This window comes from Tubulanus polymorphus, chromosome 10 (genome assembly GCF_964204645.1).
Source record: "Tubulanus polymorphus chromosome 10, tnTubPoly1.2, whole genome shotgun sequence".
Lineage (NCBI taxonomy): Eukaryota > Metazoa > Nemertea > Palaeonemertea > Tubulaniformes > Tubulanidae > Tubulanus > Tubulanus polymorphus.
Window position 1 is genome coordinate 1147065 of NC_134034.1, and position 12106 is coordinate 1159170.

Sequence of the window (12106 nt, forward strand, 5' to 3'; positions counted from 1 at the left end):
TTCCTCGATTCAGCGCCGACGTGACCGACATGGTAAACACTACAAGTCGGCACGCGATCCGCTTCAGTTTTCGTCGCGTCGTCGAAAAAAAATCGACGGCGATTTCTTAAACGTGCGGATACGAGAAAATCCACGACTCGGATCTCGAGAACTAAATCCTTCGTGTAGCGTTTACCGTGCGATTAGAATCCGAGTAGATCGTGTCAGTACGGTGAGAGTAGATCCAGCATCTCTCTCTCTCTCTCTCTCTCTCCTCTCTCTCTCTGACACCCACTACTGCTGCAATGCCCTGCAGCTCTCTCCCTCCGTCCGATATCACTGATTCATTCAAACCAACTGCATGCTGGGAGCCGACGGTTGATTGGTCGACTTCGGGCGCTGGAGAATATTAAACGGCTTTATTATTCTCGCTGCTGCTCGGCGCGCTCTGTGTGTGTGTGTGCTCTCACCCTGCGCCTTCTGACTCACATTTCCTACCATTCCTTTATTCGCTGGTCGCTTATTTCCGTCGACGCGCGTTTACGAGTTATTTTCGCGAGACGAGAAATTTCGCTACTTCGAAATCGTCAATTCCGTCTGCTAATGAACGCGTTTGAATATTCGCCGGGTGCTTATTTCCGCGATTGTCAAAATCTCATTTTCGCGAGACGGTAAATTTCGTTACAAAGAAATTTTCAAGACGTAAAATAAAATTTTCGATGAATCTGAGGATTTGATTTTCCGCCGGACATTTATTTCCGCCATCGAAAACGCTACAAATCTAATGAGTCATTTTCGCTATTTTCATGAGACGGGAAATTTCGCTAGAAAGCAATTTTCGAACGCGAAATTACGTTTTCGAGGAATTAATGATAAAAAAGCCACAGTTTGAGTGAAGTACTTCAAAAATAGTCATATTACGTCTTATGCCATAAAATAGCTTTAACGAAAGCCTCTTTTGACTTGAATTATGACTTCAAATTTGAAATTGAGATGACTAAGCCGTTGGACTAGCGCGTGCGTGATGCTCGGGACTATATCACGGTCTCCGGGGTATAATTAATGTGTGCTAATATCATACAGCGTTAATGGGTTTAAAACTTCATATGTTTCGAGCGTAGAAAATTGAAGAGGTTTTTTCCATTTAATCGAAGCTTTTAAACTTTGCATCGGCCGCCCGCGTTCATATTACGCCCCGTTTCCGAATAGGGTGGCTCCAAGATTCTTCGCTCTGATATTCGATCCCGGTCATGAAGCCGTCCGTCCATTTTTCTACTAGGCTGGCTCCAGGAATATCCAAATCGCGGCCATTTAGAGCAATCTCTTTCGCGAGTGAATTACCAGATCACGGAGCCATCCCGGTTCTGGTTGGACGGGGAAGATTGCTTACACCCGAAACGCAGTGTCCGCGATAAGAAATTCTAAATGGGCTGCATTCATAGTTAAGTCTTTGACAACTGAAGTAACAAGGCTTTTCATTCCCCAATTAAATACAGAAGATTAAGCGAAATTTTTAGTGAAGTTTTCTATTTTTCACATGAGCTCAATAAAGCAATCAGCATTGATAGAATATTGACATCCACTCTGGTAGGGGGCAGCAGAGGGGTTATAAGGGGTTGCTGATTTTCGGAGGGGGGGATGTGAAAATGGAAGGGGTGGCCGTACCTGAAACATGTCTGAAATTTCCAATCAAAAATTCTAAAACCGCGGCGAATAATTCTCCACGCGACCTCGAAATAATCTCTTCTGCCGAATAAATTTTGAAACATTTCAAAAAAAAAAAAAAATTCCCCATTTCAAAATTAGAAAAGAAAAATTTAGATTTTTCAATCAGGTTTGGAATGCGTCGGTACGAAGTGAGAAATTGCGAGTCTGCAGCGAGGATAAATCAGGTCAAAAAGTTCACAGCCCTGAGAAGTGAATCCTGCGCAATCGACGAGGGGGGGAAGCAGGGAGGAGGGGAAGTGGGGGGTTCTTTACGATCGCCAGACGTATTTTCTCAAGGAAATCGTTATAAAACGTGATTACGTTCGTTAATAATTCATAAACGAGGAAAAATATCAAAAACATCGTCGTCACGTCTGCCTTCGTCGTCGTTGTCGCGAGCAGACGGAGAGGGGTCGATGGGAACAGCGCCATCTGGTGATGGATACATGCGAAATCAAAATGAAAAGAAAATATCATTAGAGTAAAATAACTAAAATTGATTTCGTTGATATTTTTTGTGGCATTCTCTTTTCGTTGATATTGTTTCTAGTAATATTTCATGAATCCTAACAGGTTTTAGCGCTATAAAACCAGTCCCTGCAGGGTTAAAGCTAAAACTGATCTGATAAAACCAACCGCTGGGTAACGAAGTTAAAACCAGCCCAATTCAAACCATTTCCCGAGGTAACAAAGCCCATACCGTGGACGGCTTAATTCATTTCTAAGTTTATTTTCACTAGTTTAAACACAGGCTCGCACACACTCAGCAGCCATTATCAATAATGCAAGAACTTATTGAATAATTGTGAGGTGCAATTAATTGCTTTATTGTAATAATACGCACGACGTTGATGCTCTATTGAGATTAGAACGCATGAATAGGAAACCCTATAACAACCATTCAAATGCCTGTCGCCCGCGCTATAAACATTATAAAGAGTTTATAACAATCGGCACGCTCGCCGCCGTGCTTATTACGAGTGGTTTGAACTAATGAAAGGTCATCGGACTTCGCAACTGCGCTCTATCGCCGAGGCCTACCGGGTTACGTGCGTGGAATAGTGAAAACCTGTTCGACGCGATGAAATATTGATTCGCGAGTCAAGCGTAGGTCATCCCTACGTTACCTACACCCGAAATACAATCGTGAGAATCTCGATTTAAATCGTTTTAATTGTTTCTCCGGTCTAAAATTAATTGATTCGTCAACGCGACGTCGTCCTACACCAGAAGACTCAATGAATTTCAATTAAAGTTCGTCCCTCCTCCAAAATAAAATTCATTCATTGTTATCAGTTGAAGGCCTCAATATGATGTTATATATTACATAACTACTAATCAAATTTCCGGGGTAACAATCAGGAGGGGGTTAAGGGAATAGAAGGGTTACGCGGATTAGAGGGGGGGTTACACAGATTAGAAGGGGATACACGGATTAGAGGGGGTTACACGGATTAGAGGGGGTTACACGGATAATCCCTAGTAGTGATATAAACCGGTGACTAATTAATTAAAATTCAGAATGAACTCTCCGTGGCCCCTCCAAACCCTCCTGCACGACCAAATCACTTCAGCCCAGTTTTATCTGGTCTCAACTGTGGACCCGGTCTTAAATTAGGTCAAGCCGGTCTTATCTCGATTAATATGGACCAACATGAGCTCAGCCTGGTTATACCTGAAGCTTTGACTGCAGAACTAGCTTACTAACATCTATCTATCCCTGAAGTATTGGTCAGTTGGTCAGCATCATGCATGTAATGGTCAGTTGGTCAATATCATGTCTGTATTGGTCAGCATCATGGATGTATTGGTCAATATCAGGACTGTAATGGTCAGTATCGTAGCTGTATTGGTCAGTTGGTCAGCATCCTGGCCACGATCCAATTTCATCGGTCGTTTGTGTGATAACAAATGGTCATTTATTACTCACTGGCTGTGGTAGTAACTGTAGCAGGGATTACACCGCGCTCGGTATTGTTTCACTGAATAAAGACTCCTCTCAGAACGGCAGACGGATTTCAGCCCAATGTCAAGGTTGTTTATCTATCTATCAATGCGAACAATCGTTGGAATCAATTAAATGATTTATTTGTTCTTGGTTTATAATAACATAAAGTATGACTCATTGTTGGTTCACGACCGCGAATAACTAAAGCCCTTTATTAAATAATGAGATCTTGATAATGGACAATTGGGGTAAATTATCCTCCAGATGTCGCTAGCGCGCAGTAGGACATCAATTGGTGCGGTAATAGGAGATTTCACTTGTGGCAAGTGAAGATCCACCAGGTCGTAGAATTTCAACTACTGTGGCGTTAGAAGATTCCACTTGTGGCAAGTGAGGATCCACCAGGTGTCGCTAGTGTGCAGTAGGACATCAACTACTGCGGCGATTGAGGATTCCACTTGTGAAAAGCAAGGATCCACCAGGTGTCACTAGTGTGCAGTCGGACATCAACTACTGCAGCGATAGAGGATTCCACTTGTGGCAAGCAAGGAACCACCAGGTGTCGCTAGTGAGCAGTAGGACATCGACTGCACAAAATTGAACCAACTATTCTCTCTGAATAAATCAAAACTATACCAAACACTGCGAGTAGAAAAGTGTGAATATTTTTCAAGGCTTTTTAGGAAAATGTTTGTTTCTGGGAATTTAGAAACGTAGCACAAAATTGATACCACACGTAAAACTGTGAACTTCTGGTTGCCGGATAATGGATTGGGGCCAGTGTTATAACTATTTGTAATGACATATGGAAAGCTGAATCAGTGGTCACTGGTGGTCAATAGGTGATTTGTTATTCACACAATGACCACCTTCTGTTTGTAGTAAGAGCTCTTGACCAGTGGTCAACAATACACACCATTAGTGAAATCACAAAGAGGCCGTCCACCTGTCAGCATATTAACTACAGCGGGAGCTTACTACTAACTGTGCAACTGGATCTTCAGCCAAACTAAGCCAACATAACTGTGGAACTGGATCCACAGTCAAATTAAACCCACATAACTGTGGAACTGGATCCAAGGTAAAATTAAACCCACACAACTGTGGAACTGGATCCATAGTCACATTAAACCCACACAACTGTGGAACTGGATCCAAAGTCAAATTAAACCCACCCAACTGTGAATCTCTGGTCTATGTTTTAGATACAAATGACTCAATTTACTCGTGATATTTCAGTCTAAAAGCACTTAACACAAATCACTTAAGAGTCTACAATCAGCCTCCTCTCGCTCTCCTCTCTCTCTCTCTCGCTCTCCTCTCTCTCTCTCTCCAGTATCGTGTGGTTTCACTGTTTCATATATTATCATCATCAGAGGGAACCCTCCGGGTAAAAACAGCGAAATAGAAATAAATGATTTAATGAACCCCGCGAGACTCATTACAGTCCTACAGTTTTAGCGTTACTAGGGGGGACAGAAATTACGTCGAAAATTAAATCCCAATAGATTTTGTTTATATACATACATGTGAACAATATTATAGCTTACCGATACTGTTTGTTGTGTAGGGGGTTCATAAATTTGAGAGATTTGAGTACAAGTTTCACAAACAGGGACAATTGAACTTCATTCATTTATGATTTCAATCAAATAACCATTTAACAAACAAGAATTGTGGAACTGGATCATGAACTGAGTCGATCTGGATCTTGAGGACTGTGGAAGCTGGATCTTGAGGACTGTGGAAGCTGGATCCTGAACTGTGGAAGCTGGATCCTGAACTGTGGAACTGGATCCTGAACTGTGGAACTGGATCCCAAACTGAGGATCTGGATCTCGAGGACTGTGGAACTGGGGCCTGAACTGTGGAACTGGGTCTTGAACTGTCGATCTAGCTTCTGAACTGTGGAACTGGATTCAGAACTGTGGATCTGGATCTTGAGCAGTGTGGAAGCTGTCAAACTGGGTCCAAGTTTGTAGAACTGGGTCTTGAACTGTGGATCTGGGTCTTGAGGAGTGTGGAAGCTGTCAAACTGGGTCCAGGTTTGTAGAACTGGGTGTTGAACTGTGGAACTGGGTCTTGAGGAGTGTGGAAGCTGTCAAACTGGGTCCAGGTTTGTAGAACTGGGTCTTGAACTGTGGATCTGGGTGTTGAGGAGTGTGGAAGCTGTCAAACTGGGTCCAGGTTTGTAGAACTGGGTGTTGAACTGTGGAACTGGGTGTTGAACTGTGGAACTGGATCTTGAGGAGTGTGGAAGCTGTCAAACTGGGTCCAGGTTTGTAGAACTGGGTGTTGAACTGTGGAACTGGGTCTTGAGGAGTGTGGAAGCTGTCAAACTGGGTCCAGGTTTGTAGAACTGGGTCTTGAACTGTGGATCTGGGTCTTGAGGAGTGTGGAAGCTGTCAAACTGGGTCCAGGTTTGTAGAACTGGGTGTTGAACTGTGGAACTGGGTGTTGAACTGTGGAACTGGATCTTGAGGAGTGTGGAAGCTGTCAAACTGGGTCCAGGTTTGTAGAACTGGGTGTTGAACTGTGTAATTGGGTTCAGAACTGTGTAACTGGACACCGGTGATTAGTCAGATCAGGCTGCTATTACCTCCGGTTGCGACTGGTTGTGTATTAGTGATCTATGATATGACAGCTATATTTGTGTGTGTATATCTAAGGAAGTAAATGGAAGCCGAAATCTGTCACTTTACGAGTGCATGATAAATAACAAACTGTTAATATTAATATCGAACCAATCGTAGAACAGCTCGACACAGGCTCTGGCAGCTGTATGTTTGTCGATGTATCTTAAACCATTACGCGCTGGTTCTAAAATATCGAATAAGCAATCTAAAATCAGCCCGAATTTACGAAAAACAGGTTTTCCAAAAATGACGGCGATATTTTTCTGGGCAATTTTTCCGCCCGTAATCGACTGAGCGAAACTTATAATATATATTACATACAATAAGCTAATATTCTCATGTATGTCCCATGATTGCCTAAAAATTCAAGTCAAAATGCACCGGAATTTTTCAAAGTTTTCCACAACATGCCCAGATACTTGTCCTTTTTCTGACTCTAGATGCCCTATTTATTTGTTTGAGCTCCTGCCCCAGGATCCATCCGTGTTTAAAGTATTGACTGCGGAATTGGCTGCTTACAGCGCGCGGACAACAGTTCACAGGCCGTGGTCCCGTCGTGAGGTTAAATGAACAATCAGATAGGGTTCGTCTCGGGAAACCAACATCCAAGCGACGACGTTAAGCAAGATAGACAAAAAACAAACACTCATATATCACCCTAAAAGCTGAATTCTAGCACTGGCAGGCGAGTAAGCTAGCAGCAGTAAACCGGGCTCGCGTAACTTCATGTCATATTCGTCAAATTGACCAATTGTGAGATCAAACATAACATAGAGCAGGGGCTAACTGTACAGTGTTCGCAAAGTATCTTTTTTCTGGTCAAGATATATGTGGCAAGCGTAGCATTCAGTCAGTCAGTGGGGGGTAGCATTCAGTCAGTCAGTGGGGGGGGAGGGAGGGAGGGAGGCGGGGAGTATGGATGATGCTGTCCACGGGTTAATGATAGCTATAAATCATCAACACTCAATAGTCACTCACTCACTTGCCAGGGCGGCTTTAGCTTAATTGCTTTTTACTTTTTAACCCTTTACGATAAAAATATACAGTAATCCAGCACAGAACCAGCCCTATCCGTATAATACATCTGCGTGTTATTTCAGTCACTAGTAAACAATTCGATGATGTCATAGGGGGATTTATGAAGACAGCCTCTTTTCTGGAAGTAGATCAAATTGCTAGTAGAGATAATTTGATGATGTCGCAGGTGGATTTATAGAGGCAGACATTTTTTTCTAGAAGTTTCTATAGATCAAACCGTTAGTAGAGGTTATTTGATGATGTCATAGGGGGATTTATAGAGGCAGACATTTTTTCTACAAGTTTCTATAGATCAAATCGCTAGTAGAGGTAATTTGATGATGTCATAGGGGGATTTATGAAGGCAGACATGTTTTCTATAAGTAGTGTCTATAACCTGATACAGGTGCTATTTGAGTTGTGTAGTTATAATTTTAGATGTTACCGACACACCCAACACTCTACACCTCAGTGACTGTGATTATAATAATTATCTTAATATAACATGAATTTCATACCTACTTAACTCCCTCTCTCCCTCCTCTCTCCCTCCTCCCCTCTCCGTCTCTCTTTATTCCCCTCCTCCTCTCCTGCTGAGGATGGCCACTTTACACCCGTTTACAAATCCACTGGGTTTTCCCCGATTGTTTCATACGATAACACAAAATTCTCCCTCCCTCTCTCCCTCTCCCCTCCCTCCCTACCTCCCTCCCCCTCTCCCGACATACTTCATTACAGTTCAATCAGGCTTTCCGCAACCAGAACCTCACCCCCGCAAACCTCACCCCCGCAAACCTCACCCCAGCAACCCTAACGACATTTTTCTTCTTGCGATTTTCAATATGCCCTCCCGTATATTAAGACGTGTTCGTCGGTTGAAGCAGGGATTATCACATCGCATGCCTATGCCTATAAATTTCCGAGGTCTCAGTGAGTCACGCTGCACAGAACAGCGCGCAGCAGCACGGAGCTGAAACAGTCCTCCGAACGTTCGTTCGTGTACAATGATTTATGGGTATTAATATTCCATTAATTGTCGACTACCATAGTAACCATGATACGTAACCGAGGCCCCAGTCATCGCGCTGTTCCACAGATATGTACTTATACACAGTTGACTCGGGATCCAGTTCCACAGTTGTGTCGGTTCAATTTGACTGTGAATCCAGTTCTACTGTTGTGTGGGTTTTATTTGACTCTGAATCCAGTTCCACGTGGGTTTAATTTGACTCTGAATCCAGTTCCACAGTTGTGTGGGTTTAATTTGACACTGTATCCGGATCCACAGTTGTGTGGGTTTTATTTGACTCTGAATCCAGTTCCACATTTGTGTGGATTTAATTCTACTCTGAATCCAGTTCCACAGTTGTGTGGATTCAATTAGACTCTGAACCCAGTTCCACATTTGTGTGGATTTAATTAGACTCTGAACACAGTTCCACATTTGTGTGGATTTAATTCGACTCTGAACACAGTTCCACAGTTGTGTGGATTTAATTCGACTCTGAACACAGTTCCACAGTTGTGTGGGTTTAATTAGACTTTGAATTTTTCATTGCAGAATCAAAATGAGTTCATCATCAATATTTCAACGCGCTGATATCGAACGCTCGAGACACTTGTGAAACCGGTTTTTAGAACATGAAGCATCAATTTCCAATACTTTCGCTTATGAATAAATTATCACCGGGTCAAACTACGCATAAATTTGCATATAATGAATATCAAGTATCGTCAATACGCGTAAATATTTTAGTATCAATTATTTGCGCCGAAGCCAAAATCATTTGTACATTTACATGACATGCTTCGTGTGAAAACGTTTCGCGTCACGCATTCTACTAATTACTGTGATTAGCGATAATTAATATAAATATTCAATTAACATTTTAGCGAATCAAATTTTCCAATATATTTTTTATGGATACTGCAGACAATTTGGCCATCAATTCACGGTTTGAACCTGATGGCTGTGGTACAGAGGGAATTTCCCTCATATAATTTCCAGTGGTGAAACGCCAAAACTGAAAGGGGCTGCAGTTGCTGAAAAGTTGGTTCAAAATAACCGGCAGATGAATACCATTGTAACAATGAACTTTTAATGATGACTATTAAGATAATGTTGAAACATTTTAAACCTGAGTATCAACATAAAGTCGAAACGTTGAATAAACTACACTAGCTCAAGGAATACAGTATTCCTGAACATGACTATTAGGATATAGTCGAAACGTTGAATAAACTACACTAGCTCAAGGAATACAGTATTCCTGAAGATGACTATTAGAATATAGTCGAAACGTTGAATAAACATTTTCAGACTTTTTATTTTTATTTTTTCATAATTATTGTGGGATTCTCAACATATATCATACAGATTTAGGGTCAGGAGTTCACTATCATTGATTCAATGTATGGAGGGGATAGCGCGTACGCAGTCCCCCACTACCAGAAATTGTACACCCGAGTCTCCCACATTTGGGGAGATCGTATGGGTCAACCAGTCTTTGTGCAATGACAGGCCTCGCCATAGAGGTACCGCCTTTCAGATCACGGTGGACCTCTGTGCCAGGTAAGTATGCTTACATCGCGTCCGCCATTTTATATATATGACTGACCCGGATGTTTTCTGACCGGTGTTTAAATTATATCATAAATAAATCAAAATATAACCCTCGCCTAAATTAGTTTTCAATACTTTTTTTCGGCATAATTTCAACGAATATGAAGACAATATTTTATCGATAATATCGAAATCGATATCTACAGCGATATTTCTTTAAACACGCGACGATATTTAGATGATTAGTATTCGCAGTTTACCGATCGTCAAATAGGGCTCCGAGGGATCCGAACTAATCTCTACTGTACGTGGGAGAATCAAATTTATGTAACTGGGTCTAAAGTCAATTAGTTTAACGTGAATACGTGATTCAGAAGAAGGGAGGGAGGGAGGGAGGGGGAGGGGGTAGCAGATGGTTGGCGGTCGAGCCTCCGGTTCAATATCGGTCTATTGTCAGATCGGAGTAGTAAAATTATGCGGCGTGGCGCGCAGTTTGGCGCGGCGCATGATTTCTCATAAAGTACGTGATGTTTATTAATGATGTTTTTATAAGCGGGTGAACGTGATTCAGGAAGCAAAGACATTTATAACGCACTATATCATTATCCATAGACCTTACGGCTCCATCTTACACCAACAACCTCTCTCACCTCTCTACCTCTCAGACTCTCTCTCTCATCACCTCTCTACCTCTCAGACTCTCTCTCTCATCACCTCCCTACCTCTCAGACTCTCTCATCATCTCCCTACCTCTCAGACTCTCTCTCTCTCATCACCTCTCTACCTCTCAGACTCTCTCTCTCATCACCTCCCTACCTCTCAGACTCTCTCATCATCTCCCTACCTCTCAGACTCTCTCTCTCATCACCTCCCTACCTCTCAGACTCTCTCTCTCATCACCTCCCTACCTCTCAGACTCTCTCATCATCTCCCTACCTCTCAGACTCTCTCATCATCTCCCTACCTCTCAGACTCTCTCATCATCTCCCTACCTCTCAGACTCTCTCATCATCTCCCTACCTCTCAGACTCTCTCATCATCTCCCTACCTCTCAGACTCTCTCTCTCATCACCTCCCTACCTCTCAGACTCTCTCTCTCATCACCTCCCTACCTCTCAGACTCTCTCATCATCTCCCTACCTCTCAGACTCTCTCATCATCTCCCTACCTCTCAGACTCTCTCATCATCTCCCTACCTCTCAGACTCTCTCATCATCTCCCTACCTCTCAGACTCTCTCATCATCTCCCTACCTCTCAGACTCTCTCATCTCTCTACCTCTCAGACTCTCTCTCTCATCACCTCTCTACCTCTCAGACTCTCTCTCTCATCACCTCTCTACCTCTCAGACACCCTCTCATTCCTCTCCTACTTCCCTCCCCTCACCTCTTCCTCTCCACATCTCTACCACTCTTACCCTATCCCTGTTACCTCATCTCTCTTTTCTCTCTCCCTCTTGTCTCTCTTCTCAGTCTCATCTCCTCTCTCCTCTCTCCTCAGCCTCTTCATACTTGATCTCCCCTCTTTCTTATGCCGGTTATAAAGTTTATGAAGCGGAATCATTAATGTGCACAGTTACATTGATTGGTTATTTATATTACGTATTGTGAACGGTGATAAAACTGATAAACATCGCAGCAGCAGCAGCAGCAGCCCTGCCACAGCAGCAGCAGCAGCCCTGCCACAGCAGCAGCAGCAGCAGCAGCAGCAGCAGCAGCAGCAGCAGCAGCAGCAGCAGCAGCAGCAGCAGCAGCAGCAGCAGCAGCAGCCCTGCCACAGCAGCAGCAGCAGCAGCCCTGCCAGCAGCACCACTGCCAGCAGCACCACTGCCAGCAGCACCACTGCCAGCAGCACCACTGCCAGCAGCACCACTGCCAGCAGCACCACTGCCAGCAGCACCACTGCCAGCAGCACCACTGCCAGCAGCACCACTGCCAGCAGCACCACTGCCAGCAGCACCAACAGCAACAGTTATAGTGGACCAAGTTCAACAGTTAAAGAGTGGACCAAGTTCCCCAGTTAAAGAGTGGACCAAGTTCCACAGCTATAGAGTGGACCCAGTTCCACAGCTATAGAGTGGACCCAGGTTCCAGTTCTGTAGTGGACCCAATTACACAGCTATAGAGTGGACCCAGTTCCACAGCTATAGAGTGGACCCAGTTCCACAGCTATAGAGTGGACCCAGTTCCACAGCTATAGAGTGGACCCAGTTCCACAGCTATAGAGTGGACCCAGGTTCCACAGCTCTAGAGTGGAC

The 12106-nt window shown here is 43.5% G+C and overlaps 1 protein-coding gene and 1 non-coding gene across 2 annotated transcripts in view; both read right to left on the reverse strand.

The window, feature by feature from the left end:
* Positions 1-12106, reverse strand: part of LOC141912192 (polycystin-1-like protein 1) — a 94301-nt gene that overhangs the window by 30316 nt on the left and 51879 nt on the right. The gene's annotated exons all lie outside the window — the stretch shown is intronic.
* Positions 9705-9867, reverse strand: LOC141912389 (U1 spliceosomal RNA). Its single transcript, XR_012620167.1, has one exon. It is a non-coding gene; the product is annotated as a U1 spliceosomal RNA (small nuclear RNA).